General features: G+C 37.6%; 1 protein-coding gene and 1 long non-coding RNA gene across 3 annotated transcripts in view; both read left to right on the top strand.

Annotated features, from left to right (window-relative positions):
• NRG3 (neuregulin 3) overlaps positions 1–13,264 on the top strand; it is a 344,543-nt gene that overhangs the window by 191,880 nt on the left and 139,399 nt on the right. The gene's annotated exons all lie outside the window — the stretch shown is intronic.
• Positions 52–7,857, top strand: LOC128791645 (uncharacterized). The gene is made up of 3 exons (XR_008432105.1): positions 52–202; positions 3,958–4,023; positions 7,498–7,857. It is a non-coding gene; the product is annotated as an uncharacterized LOC128791645 (long non-coding RNA).

Genomic DNA, 13,264 nt, shown 5'->3' on the forward strand with positions numbered 1-13,264 from the left:
AAAGCAGGCAGGGGCACTCATTATTCCATTTGTCTTTTGTAATGACTGCAATGCCTACTGAAGCCCTGCTTACCAGGAAGTGGCTGGACATCCCTTGTTGATGGGAAGTAGAAATTGAATTTTTTCCATCTTATTTTCTCCGTCCCTTTCACCTCCTGCTGAGGAGAGGAGCGATACAGCAACTTGATGAGCACCAGCCAAGGTCAGCCCACTACAAGCATAAATCTCAGGCTTTTTGCTTGAGATGTTGTTGGTTCAGTTGCAATGGCTTATTGGTTACCTTTCTGTGCATAAGGCTCCTGTTTTCATACCTGTTATTAGCCAAGTATATTCAGCTTGCACTCTCAAAATACATTCAGATGTAGAAATCCAGTTGAATTCAATGTTACCTTCATACCTCATTCACTAATATGTGGGTTTATGGAAGACCGACTGATGGTCTCTTGAGTGGCAAACATGTCTTCCTATATGAAATGAAAGCAGATTTTTTTTTTTTCTGAAAAAGCTGTCTCCAACTAAAACTTTCTAGAAACTTCTGCTTTTCTGGCATAACAAACTCTTTGTATGCAATCTATGCCATCCTGCAGTGTGTTTCCTTCAAAATCACAGGACTGGTAACAATGCTGAAAATTACTGGCTGCTTTACTGTACTTGTAACTGCCATACTGTTCTGACTGAAATGGTCCTCCCATGTAATCACTTGCCTGATCACATAGCAACACGCACAGTTAACATTAATCCTTCCTTATGAGAACTGTAATAAATGGGCTGTGTCCCTTCCCAAGGTTAGATCCAGCTTGAGCTTTTTTCAGTTAATAGACCTATATGTGTCAAAATAATGGATTTTTCAAACTCACTAGCAGAGGCCTGAGTATTCCTGGATCAGCTTTTTCATTCAGCAGAGGAAAGCATTTTCTTTGGCCTCAGGAGAGAGAGATGTTCTCCATCAAAACAGTGTTTTTTTCCCTCTTCTCAAGTGAAAAGTACCTGTCAATGTAAAACTACTTCTCCTAACTTCAGAGTAGGAAAATACCTCTGATAAGTCCACACAGGAGTCTTTACTTCACTGCATATTTTTGCATAATAAAGAGCAGGACAGAGACAGAGGACATGTGCTGGGAAGGGCTGTGCAAAGGCAGTTTTTAAAATTTCTCTTGATGCTACTCACTATGTTAATGGTAGCAAGGGATGATAAATGCTTGCTGTCTACTTTCAGTATCATGTATGTAGGACTTAGTTATTAATGGATAAAGAAGCAATAGAAATTATTGTTTTCCTATTAACATGAATACTTTTTGGCTAAGAATTCATTTCAGCTCTCACTAGAAATGTTAGCCATTGATCACACAGGAGCTGTTCATCCTTCTGCAGTACCTAAAATGCTCATAAAAGCCATTGATTTCTGAGGCAGAGTACAGTGTCAGAAAAGGTTGGAAGATCTGATCCAAACCCCAAATTTTATCTCAAAACTACTTGTGTCATTCTCCTGAGAGAAGACAGAAAAGCTACACAAAGAGCTGTGTCCTGAAAGCTGCTTAGAGATCCAAATTATTGGAGTCCTGACAGACAATTTTGTATCAACTTTATCATCATTGCAAGGCAGGTTGTTCATTAGCTGCATTCACATGCTCCCTTCCTACATGCAAATTTCTTTTGATTTATACAGTAGAGAAGAAATAGGAGACCTTCCTTTTTAAATTGCTGATTGAAATTTTTATAAAATTCTGGATTTAGTAATTATAAAGCAGTGCAGTAATTTGCAATGCATAAGTTTATAAACTTTTACTTATGATCAGGGCACAAAGCAGTTTTTGACTTTTGTAAATCCTGCTCTGGTCTCCAGTCATTGAGGATATTATTTGGATTTGCAGTGATACAGGGAAATAAGCAATGGAACACGGAGAATTCTAAATGCTGTTGACAGGTTTTGACAGTCATAATCCTGATCTCATCCAGTATGTTTCATGCTGTTGACAAGGGAACTATTCTTTTTCTTTCTGTTCATATGTAGCATACATTTGGAGTGTTCTGAGCTATTTGTCTTGTTATAAATTCTCATTTTAAATGTTCACAAACATAGCTTGGTGTCACAATTTTTAATTTTGCACTTCAGGGAGAAGGCTAGCAGAGTTTCTTTGAATTACAATACTGTGTGCTTAAAAAAAAATATAGTGAAAGAAGGCAACTCTGACCCCTTTCTCTGTCAAGTCAGTGTGGTTCTCTCCTCTCGTGTTCCTGCCATGTGAAAACCCACCTCAGATTTTATGGGCAGCTAGGGAGGAGATGTGCACAGTGCTCTCCTGCTCTCTCCCACTGCACCCCAGAGCTCCAGGGGATCAGGGCATTAGGAGGACTCATCCCTGTGCTCTCTAAATGCTTACTTGCAGGTCCAAGATATGGGCTTGTTTTCACTGAATTAGGGAGACATCTCAATTTTCATCACACGTAATTTTGCAGAGACTCACTGAACTCTTCATGTCAGTGCATGTGGGACCCATTTTGGAAATGCCTGTGCCTTTCACATTCTTGCATATGTTACCAGGAGAACCATTGCATAATGCATATCTCCTGTGCTGTGGACATGATCTGCTACAAGGATCCTTAAGCAGGGTGGTTTGCTGTACAAACATACTCCTAATCTGCTATTTTTATCTTTAGAATTCTGTACAAAAATTATCCTTCGTTGTGAAAAGATTTTCAGAATTTTGGTAGGCTGCCCGTCTCTCATTGAAGTGGAAGAAGTGTTGCATGCAGTCTTTTTTTAGCCACATGGTACTGTTCATCCACCTAGCATATGCTTGGGAGATCAGGATATCAAGTGCTTTACTCTGGAACAAACACTCTTGGTGAAAGTAAATATGTCTTGGTGGAGAAAATTGAACAAAATAGTATCTGAGTGGCTTATGAAATTTTGTATAATTATATTCTAGTAAATTTTACTGTGAAATACATAATACTTTATCATTACTGAAATTCTGATTTATTTTTTTCACCAGAAATCCTAAGCTCTTCTTACCCAGAAAGTAAGGGCAGATTTGATCTGTTAGCTGGAGGAATTTTTCCACAGACAACAGAGGAAGAAGCTGGATCTCTGAGCTTACAGCCTGTAAAGGCCTGGATCTGGCAAGTTAGGAATCATTTTTACTTGAAATTCAGACACAACTTCTTCCTTTGACTTTTCATACATTGCTTGGAAACTCTTTGCAGTCTGTTAACTCTAGAGTTGCTATTGAGGCTGGAAGCATTGTGTGGAGCAGGATATGGATTCTGCAGCTGCGAGGGCTGAGTGCTCCTTTGGTCCAAGACCACAGAGAGTTCTTCACCAAAGGGGGTTTTTGAGATCCTTCACCTTTCCTAATGTGAAATGGTGCAGTTTTTACTCTTCTTCAGATGCCAGGCTATGTGCATAGATGCATAGTAAGCGATAAATTCATTGAGAAGGCACAGGATAATGGCACACAAGCAGCTAGTGATGGCAACAGTATAACACTGTAGACCTTTTGCCTTCCCATGCAGACAAACTCAGTCCAGTAGAGTTTGCATTTCTTTATTTAATCTTTCAGTTCTCAGGTAACCCCCGTTCCAAAATTGGTGCAGTGGGAATACACATTTAGCTGGAGCTTTATCCATCACATATATTTAGTCCTTGAAGGCTGAAAATATATCTGAAAAACCTAATATTATATTTATTCAAATCACTGATGCAATTTGGGTTGTAGTCTGTTCTTATGGAGAATGCAGAAGATAGCTTGAAACTAGTAGATCACAGCTGGAACTGAACAATAACCTTACCAAAGATTCCAGTAGCATTTTGAAATGGTCTTCAGCATATCATCCTTTTTTACTTTTGTGTTGTCTAATGAAAAGACTGCGGAGTCACAAAAAAGGGTTTTTTGAGGTTTTATCCTTCCTTGCTCATTTTTGTGTTTATTCTTACACTGTGTGACATTTATACAGCCATCCGGAGTCAGATTTGGTTGTCTGCCTGTGGAGTGTGAAGTAATTCAAGGCAAAAGGACACTCGTAAGTTTTATTTTGATTGGTGGATTTTATTAGAAGTGGTAAGTGAAAACCTGGCTTGCAAAGACATGCTGGGATTATTCCTTTAAAAGAACAAACTTGGACCGAGGTGCCTGTTAGTGGAGGGGGAAGTTCTTTTAATGGGATGATGAAGCATGCCAAATGTAGTTTATTTCTATTTTTACAATGATGTACTACTGTATTCATCCCTGGCACCCACAGGAATCTTGTCCATTGTCATCTTTGTCATTTTAATTGACAGAAATGTAACGTTTAGCCAAAATAAATGAAGTATAACTTTCAGTTGATAAAAAAGACTGCCCAGTTTATAGCTGGAGATGTATATAATACTTATCTGTTCTTAAAATGCCTGTAAAATACAGGTAATGAGCAATATTTGAGAAGTATTCTCTCATTTGTGCTTACTTTCTCTGCTAAAAAGGACAATAGCTCATATAGATGTAATGAATGCTGAAAACCAGTTTGCTTGGAGTGCATTTCTTTATTAGCATTAAAAAAAATTGCTTTTATTGAGTTGAACATTGTAGTCCTAATGCCAGTGCCATTGCTGTCAGCTTCTTTGGTGAGGCTTTGGTAAAATTATGCTTCTGGGAAGGTTGGTGAACCCTTTTTCCATGCTGGAATATATGATTTAAAGAATAACTTGGAAGAACCTATGCATCAGTATCTCAGTCTTAATAGGGATGTATGTGTTTTTCTTAAGAAAATTAGGATATGTTTAAAGGTGAAACATGAAAAAGGAAATGAGCCTCTAGTTGGGAAATGAGTGTCAAGGAGAAATTGTCAGCAGTTTTCTTTTGCACCCAGATTAGCATGCTGATCTAGTCCTAGTGGTTCGTTTTATTTTAATGTCAATAGTGGAGCTTAGCATTTGTGAATGATGCCAGTATGGAAGGAGCTGTAAACATTCTTGGATATGGGGTAGTAATTCTGACAAATTGAAATGGAAGTCCCTGAAAATACAAAATGCTATAATTGGCAAGACAAACTCTAAAGTGTAAGTAGTGCTGAGTAGCAAAATGGTTCTTTATGTGTTATGGCTGACTCCCCTAAATAAGTTAATAATGTGATAGTTGTAAATTGAGGTAATTGCCTTCTAAGGATATATCATCAAAAGTCTGGTTTGCATTTCGCTAGAAGGTTTTGTCCAGATTTTGGGCCCAATTTTTAAAGAAAAAATCTGGTAGTTGAGTAGATTACATTGAAGCACCAACAGGCAATTTATATAATGTGAGGAAATTTAAACGGATTATATTTTTTTTGTTGTGTATAAAAGAAGACTTCATAGAATATGAACAGAACTTTAAAAATGCAGAATAGTCCTGTAAAGTGATTAATTTTTCTCTGAGAGGCTGTGTGTGGGATGGAAGGAAATTGTCTGTTTGCACTAGCTCGGATGTTTGGATATTAGGAGAAGATCCACCATCAAAAAAAAAAGCAAAAAGGAAGAGTAAAAAATTTTTCTTGTGTTTGATATTTTAAGGTAGCTACCAAATTATCAGGTGTAACACTGATCACTCATGATGATCCTTTTCTGGTAGTAAACAATGTATAAAGGGATGTATTTCTGGTGATTAGTCACAGATTCCTTTTTTACCTTTAATTTCTTTCATGATCCTATTTTGTCTCTTTCAGTGACAAAATGTTCATTAATTATCGTTGTTGGCATTACACAATTCAAGTGTTATTTCATGTTGGCATTAACATTAGTCCATGAAAACTCCCTGAAAAGCAATAGCAGTGGTATATGCTCTGGGACTTGATTTTTTTTTTTTTTTTTTTTTTTGTTTTTCTTCTCAATTTGTGTTAAGGTTCTATGCAATGGTATTTTTAACAGGTGAAGAAATAATTGATAAATTTATTTGTCATTTTTCATATATACTGTTGCTGTGGAAGATGTTATTTTATGTATAATATAGGTTTTCTTAATCAGCTTATGAAAAAATTGAGTATGTTGTAGCCTGGTCATTCTGCTGTTAAATCAGGCAGACCTCTAGAGGGAAGAGTCTGACAGCTTATGATCATCACATCTAAAATCAATTAGTGCTATTCAGTGGAGCAGTTTAAGGGAATCATTTTAACAGCTCTCACATTGCAGGACACAGAGTTGGATCCACTACGGGTCACAAATAAAATAGACAATCATGCATCCTGCAGAAGCTAATAATAGTAGTCATCTGAGAAGAGCAGCTAAGTAGCAAATGTTAGGGCTCAAGCAGCAAGTCCCAGTGCTGTGCCCCATAAGCACTCTTAATGATCCATGAAAATGGAAAGATGTCTCTGTAGCATCTGAAAACACAAAGATACCTTCATTAAACACCAGACTCAAACCTTCCTTTGCAGGGTGGATCAGATGGATCTCTCACTGTGGATATCACCTACATGTGTACTTCCACACAGATAAATAAAGTTCAACTGACTTTGACAGTACTGTAATTTATAAAGCTCTAATATAAATTATCTTCGTGACTTCTGTAATTGTCTTACTGAGTAAAGCAGAAAGTAAAAGGCCAGGCAGGACTGTTTGGATGAACTGACAGATATTTATGTACTTTTTTTGTAGTAGACGCTTATTGTGAGCGTGTTTCTTTCAGGAACTTCTTTGGCTTCTAGGTGAGATTAAAATAGGGAGAAGGATTGATTTACCTCAAAAGTAATTTGGGAAGATGCAAATTAAGTCCTCATATTTTAGGAAGTAAAAGTCTTGCTGGCTGGGCCCCATTTACCATCATAGTTTTGTTTCTGTTGTGAAGAGTGTGTGCTCAGGAGCAGGCTCAGGCTCTTGGGTGGCACAAGAAGCTGGAGCAGCAGGGCAGTGGCTGTGGCACAGACCTTTACTCAATGGGATTTTCATTCTCTGTACTCTGGACTGTTTTGCAAGAGTGGTCTGAGTCTCTCCAGTCTCCTGGCTGGTTTGTGGTTCCAGCTGGAGATGTGCGAGACACCACTTGCAGCCTGCTGGAATGAGAAGAGTTTCTGACTCCTCACAAGTTTCCTGTGGGCCATATTATCATCTGGATTTTGGTGCCTTTTCCAGTAGCATTATATCAGTGGAGACTTGTTTATTGCGAGAGCTTTCCACGCTGGGTAAAGGGAAGCCTTTGTGAGACAGCTCAGGTCATAGGTGTGACCATCTGAGCTCAGCAATGTGTAGCATAAAGCTTTTATTTCTTTGTCAGCCCCCATACTAACAATGTCTCAGGATTGCAGGTTTACATCCTTACATACATCCCCTTGAAGATTTTAATGGCAAATATTTTTAATTAGTAGAATATGGATGTTAGTGTGTGTTAACAAATAAATGCATCTGTCTTCAACATTCTAAGGACTTTGAGAATATAGCTGTTATAGTAATTTAATCATTCTTTTAGTGAAACTGTATCTGAGCTGTTACTTATTTTATGATTTTAAAATATCTTGCATCTGACATACTTGACCTTTCTTATCCACTTACAGCTCAAAACTGAACCATTCAATAGAGCTCTTAAAATATCCAGATTGGAGACTCCAACAATCTTACAGTGGAAAGAAACAGCACTCTCTTTACAATTGGTATCTTAGGAAGAAATAGACCACTTGAGGACTCATTTGACAGAAGAATCCCGATGAGTATTCTTACCTCTTCTAGTAAAGATGATGATAGGGATTAGGAATCCCCTAGTGCAGGGCCTCTCTACAAAACCTGAGCAGCTCTGCAGGATACTTGGAAAAGGCTTTATACAAAATCTTTTCTCTGTTTTTGTCAGAAGTCTCCTATTGCATCTTGGCTCAAGTGTTATCCTTTGTTCCTTGCAATTCTTTATCTTTCATACTTCCCTTGGCTATTAAAAGCTCCACTGTTTGCTTTAATCTATTTCTGAGTTTTTATGATTGACTGAAATATAGTTAAGAGTATTATAGTCATACTAGAGCCTCAGAGACCAATGGCTAAAATTACCAGGTTTTACACAAGATTAAATATCTTTCTTAAAAATCATATGCTTTCAGTGTTGTATAAGACATTATACAAGACAATAAATTATTTCTCTTTTGGAAGACAACTGCTCTACTGCTGGGGGAATTTCCATACAATTTCTAAAGACTAAAATAAAACTGTTTCTAATACAAATCAATGCCTATTACAAAAGTGAAAAAAAAAAAAAAAAAACAACTCAGGCACAGTATTCTTTGGAGTGGGGTTAGCAAATGTTGCTCCTGTGTGTGGTGTAAATATGTCAGTCATGCAGCCTAAAAAATAGTTGTGCGCTTTTTTTTTAATTTAGCTTTAAACCAGATTTTAGGGGGTAGTTCCTCTTGTATTTAGGCCAGTATCCTGATCCAAAGGGAAATAATTGCAGTTTAAGTTTAGTTTGCAGCCTAGTTTAAGGCCTCTGAAGAGAGGCCTTATGAAGAACTTGGAAGCAGCAGAAAATTTTAGTCTTGTGTTTCTCTGGTTCTCCTTCCAGAATTCACAAGGCTGCCAAAACAGATTTTGCAATTGGTCCTAAAATCTCCTCTGATGCTGTCTAATGTCCCTGGCTAGTAGGAGTGCTTTATAAATAACCCCTCATCCTGGTAGAGAGAGCCTGAGAGAGGCTCTGTGCAGGGGTGAAGAGATTAAAACAATGGGCAGAGGAGGCCCACAAAGGGCCGTGTGGCTAAAAATAAAACACCTGACACGTGTTTTTTTTTTTTTTTTTTTTTTTTTATTGCCTTGAGTTTGTACAGAAAAACAAAGCTTTTCTCCACTTGAAACTGTAACTAACATCAATTTGTCTTATATCCTGACTTCCATATGGCCAGAAACATAAAAGTACAGAAGTCCAGCATTTCCTAAAATATTCAGGCAGCCACTGATGTGGTGCCACCACGTGTCACCTCAGGTTTGCAGAAAGACCCCAGGGTCCATGTGGATATGGTATCTCTGTCCAAGGATCATGTCAAGGATGTCTTGCAGATGTTGTGCATTATTTGCGTGACTTGTTTTGTGTTTTGAAAAGTTCTGCCTCAAAATCAGTCATCTGCCCACAATCATCTTAAAATTTTAATACAGTTGAGATGTTTGGATATTTTTAGTTGATAAATACATTTTTTATGATACACCTAAAATCTGTTTTTAGAGCATATAACTTCCCTAATGATTTCTGACTAGGCCTAATATGTAGAACTAGCCTTAGAATTTAAAATGCTTGTGCCTGTTTTAGTATGTATAAGAGATATATAGGCTTCTATGAACTCACATTTAAAATGAACTCTGTATTCTCCAAATTATATTATACTGGGCTTAAATTACTATTCAAACTACCATTTACTTTGACTAATCAGGTTAATGGATTTAAAAATCAACTTCAAAGATGACAGGTAGGTGGAACAGAAACATCACACTGCTACTTAAATCCAAATAAAAAGAGTGTGAAAGAAAAAAGACCAGAATATGAGTCTGATTTTCTTCTGTGTTAATCTGACAGTTTAAGAGTGTTTCTGCCATGTATCTACAGTATGAGTTCTCTAAAATGTTAATCTTTCTGCATGTTTTACAGAAGGAACAGACAAAATTAAACATTGACATTACACATTTATATTTAATAATTCTAGCTATACATAATTGTAGCAGATGATTACTGCTTATTACTGGAGAAAGATTATTTGCTAAAACACTTAGAATTCCATTACATTTGTGTTCTGATTAGATTAATTTATCGTCTTTTTAGACAGAGTATAGCGATTCCATTAAAAGCAAAACAAAAGTTTTCCTTCTTGGGTAGTTTTTAACCCATTTGTGGTTCATAGTTGAAGACTCTTTAAAATTTGGTTCACCTGTAGTAACTGTATCAGGATTTATAGGTCTGTGACTCCAGATATCAAGGATCTGAAAGCAATGCTAGATATTCTAGTTTCTTCTTAAAGGTGCTGATAATTACCTATCCTATAAAGGTTCTAATTGATTAATATATTATCCATTAGTTGTGCTGGCTGAGCAGCCTTCCTCTATCCTGAGTGCACTGGCAGCTTTAGGAAAGCATCCAGAAGATCCCTCTAGGACTAATGCAGTGAACACATGATACAACCATGCTGCTGAAATCAGTCCCTCCAGACACAAAAGAGCTTTAGCCTGATACTCTCCAATCCCCTAAATGTCAATGTGGAACACTCAGCTTATGTCAGCACTTGAATATGCTTTTAGTGCCCTAGAAATGCTTCCTCACTGCTTCAGGACGAAAATACATGAGGAACACCTATACCATTTGAAATTCAGAAAGCAAAGGCACAAAGAAATGCAAGCTCCAAATTTTTTATGTTCTTGTTTTCCCTGAATTTAGGCAGCAGTCTGAAACAGAATCGACCATAGGCAAAGCAGAAATTTAGTTACCTAGTCACCACAGTCTCACGTTGTGCTCATCAGTCTCTCCTGTGCTTATGCTCATGATGTGCTTATGCTCTGTGTGGCTGAGCCAGCAAAGCTACCCAAATCTTACCAGTGAAGACAACTTATGAAGAGTAACTCATGGGCTGTGGAGAGTCTGTAGTCTTTACAGAGGAGTGCCCATTTGCAGTTTTGGAAGAATCCTTGTGGTTCAGACATTCAGCCAGTAACTTTATAAAGAATGTTGCCCCTGTCCTGTAGTGTTGTGGTTCTGTATTTCCTGGCTGGGCTCAGTCCTGCAGGTGGGTGAGCCTGCTGTTCCCCCCATGCTCCAGACTTTTATACCTGGCTGGAACTGGAGCTCTTGTTTGTTCTGAGGTGCCTGACTCATCTACTGCCTTTTAATGCAAACTGATTCAGAGGTGTTCATGCTAGAGAGAGAAGAAAAACACTAAAGCAGAAATTCCAGGGAGGAATTGCTGTAAGTTTCAGTCACACAGTTTTGTATAGTGTGTGGTACAGGCATGAACTCAGATTTCTTATTTAACACTGAGATGGCCTCAAGGAGTCAAATCTCGAAACAAAGCCGTATTTTTAGGAGCACAGTACAAATTCAGGAGGAACTAAAAAGTTAATGTTCCAGAGACACTGTAATCATCCTGCATTTTCACACAAACAGCCTTACCTTCTCCTTTGCATTTAAAAGAAGCTCAACCAGAAGTCTCAACTTATAAAAATATGAAAAAATACACATTGGATAATAAGTAGCATAGGTATTCTGCACATGCCATCAGTTATACTTTTCAATGTGAAAATCAAAGGAAGCAAGTCTTCTTAAAAGATTTGAACATTTTGATGTACCAGGTCTAGTAGAGAAGCTCTTTCTGTGTTGTTGAAATATGGCACGTGCTTTAAAACAAAGTAGAGTCAAGCCTATCCTTTAAATGGCAAATTACTCTTGAAATATTTTTTTTTCACCCTATTTGTTATTGGATGGGTTAAAGCCTTTGCAGCAAAGCTTTTACTTCTCACCAAAACATAGTAGATGTGTCCATGACCTTCCTTTTGGAGTCTATGTTTATATGCTGTGTCAGTTTATTTCATTACTACTGGGTTGTTGTTTTCTTCAGGATTCATTTCATCAGTGCTCTATACATACTGCTTCTCAGTCTCTTTGGATTTTTTTCCTTGGTATTGCCATTCACAAGAAAAAAACCAGAAATATTCCTGAAATAATATTACTGTCAAATTATATGGCTAAAAGAGATTTGAGCTATAGGAGATTAATTCTCTAAGGGTCATTCATTTTGCATTGAATATAAAAGGTAACCTGTTCATTCAAAATTAGAGAGGCTTTTGTAAAATTGAGGCCCATAATAGGGAGGAAAGAATATGCATGAGTAATTTTCAATCTTATAATGAAATATTGCTATGGGAAACCGAGTAGAACAACACATGCTGAAACCCTTGTTATGATTCTTGGCATGGGGTTTTTTTCCGCTTTCCTTTGAGCCTTCTGAGTCACATTGACCTGAGATATTTGGAGACTATGTGTATTACAATAAAATATGAACATTGCAGCAGATATTCAGTAGTAATAAGTTTAAATTAAAATAACATATGCTCCATACATCAGAGACCTGAGCTTCTGAATAAAAATAATGGAATCACCTTTCTTGATAGTAGCACTGTGTTCTGTAGTACCAAATCCCAACAGTTTCACCCAGTTTGATAGGACTTAGCTAATGGGCTTTGAGATAAGCAGAAGCTTAAAGATACTCTTGAAAAGCTTATGTTTTGAAAGCCCAGTAGTATGATTATGATATATGATTAACCCCCATTTTTAAAAGGGGAAAGAAGGATAACTTGAGAAGCTGCAGGCCAGTTAGCCTCCTCTCTGTGCCCAGCAAGATCATGGAGCAGATCCTCCTGGAATCTCTGCTAATGCTCATGGCACGGGAGGAAAGGAAAGCCATCCACAGGACCTGGACAGACTGGAGAGGTGGGCCTGTGCAAACCTCAGGAATTGCAATGAGGCCAAGGGCAAGGTCCTCCATGAGCACCAGGGGAATCCCAACTCCAATTCAGGCTGGGCAGAGAATGGAACTAGATGGTCTTTAAGGTCCCCTTCAACCCAAACCATTCCACGGTTCTATGATTACTGATGATTCCAAAAAGATAGGCAGCAGGAAAGGTGAGAGTGTACTTCAGCATATGGGAAAATAAGCAAACTTTGTAGAATTTCAGTTGTAATTTTGAAAAATTCACTTAAGGAATTGTTTTGAACACATACAGTGAGTTTATTAAAAGAAAAGTATTTATTTGCAATAAGCTTGGTATTGTGCCTATGTGTACTTTGTAAAATGTGCTAATTTTTTTTCCTAGTGACGACTCAAAGAGCCAGAATGATATTTTTGCTGAAAGTATTTTAAGGCATTAAATACAGCCTCAGTTAGTTAAAACCTTTTGTCTTTATCCCTTTTTGCAATCATGACTTTTCAGATTCTGGTTGGAACAATTGTGTTTGTTCATAGGAAAGATCTGAAATCTTCAGAGAGGTCATCTTTTCATAAAATGTCAGGGACGCAGCATGGCTTCTGTCTTTATTCAGCAAATCCCTTTGAGCTCTTCTGAGGAGGTTTTTCTTAGTTATTTCATCTGGTTTGTGACTGCGCAGAAGATTGTTCTACTCCTCTGTTCTCTTGACAGAGCTGTGCAAAGGCAGCCTGCATTTGAGCCTACTTCTCAGTTTCATTTTTATATTAATAGAACATTTTTGCAACTGACTCAGGAAGAATGGGGAAGCACTGAGCGTACTTGGCTGTCTGATGGTTGACAGCAAGCTAGATTAAAAAAAATTTTAAAAAATGGAGAAATCTA

This window comes from Vidua chalybeata, chromosome 8 (genome assembly GCF_026979565.1).
Source record: "Vidua chalybeata isolate OUT-0048 chromosome 8, bVidCha1 merged haplotype, whole genome shotgun sequence".
In the NCBI taxonomy this organism is placed as follows: domain Eukaryota; kingdom Metazoa; phylum Chordata; class Aves; order Passeriformes; family Viduidae; genus Vidua; species Vidua chalybeata.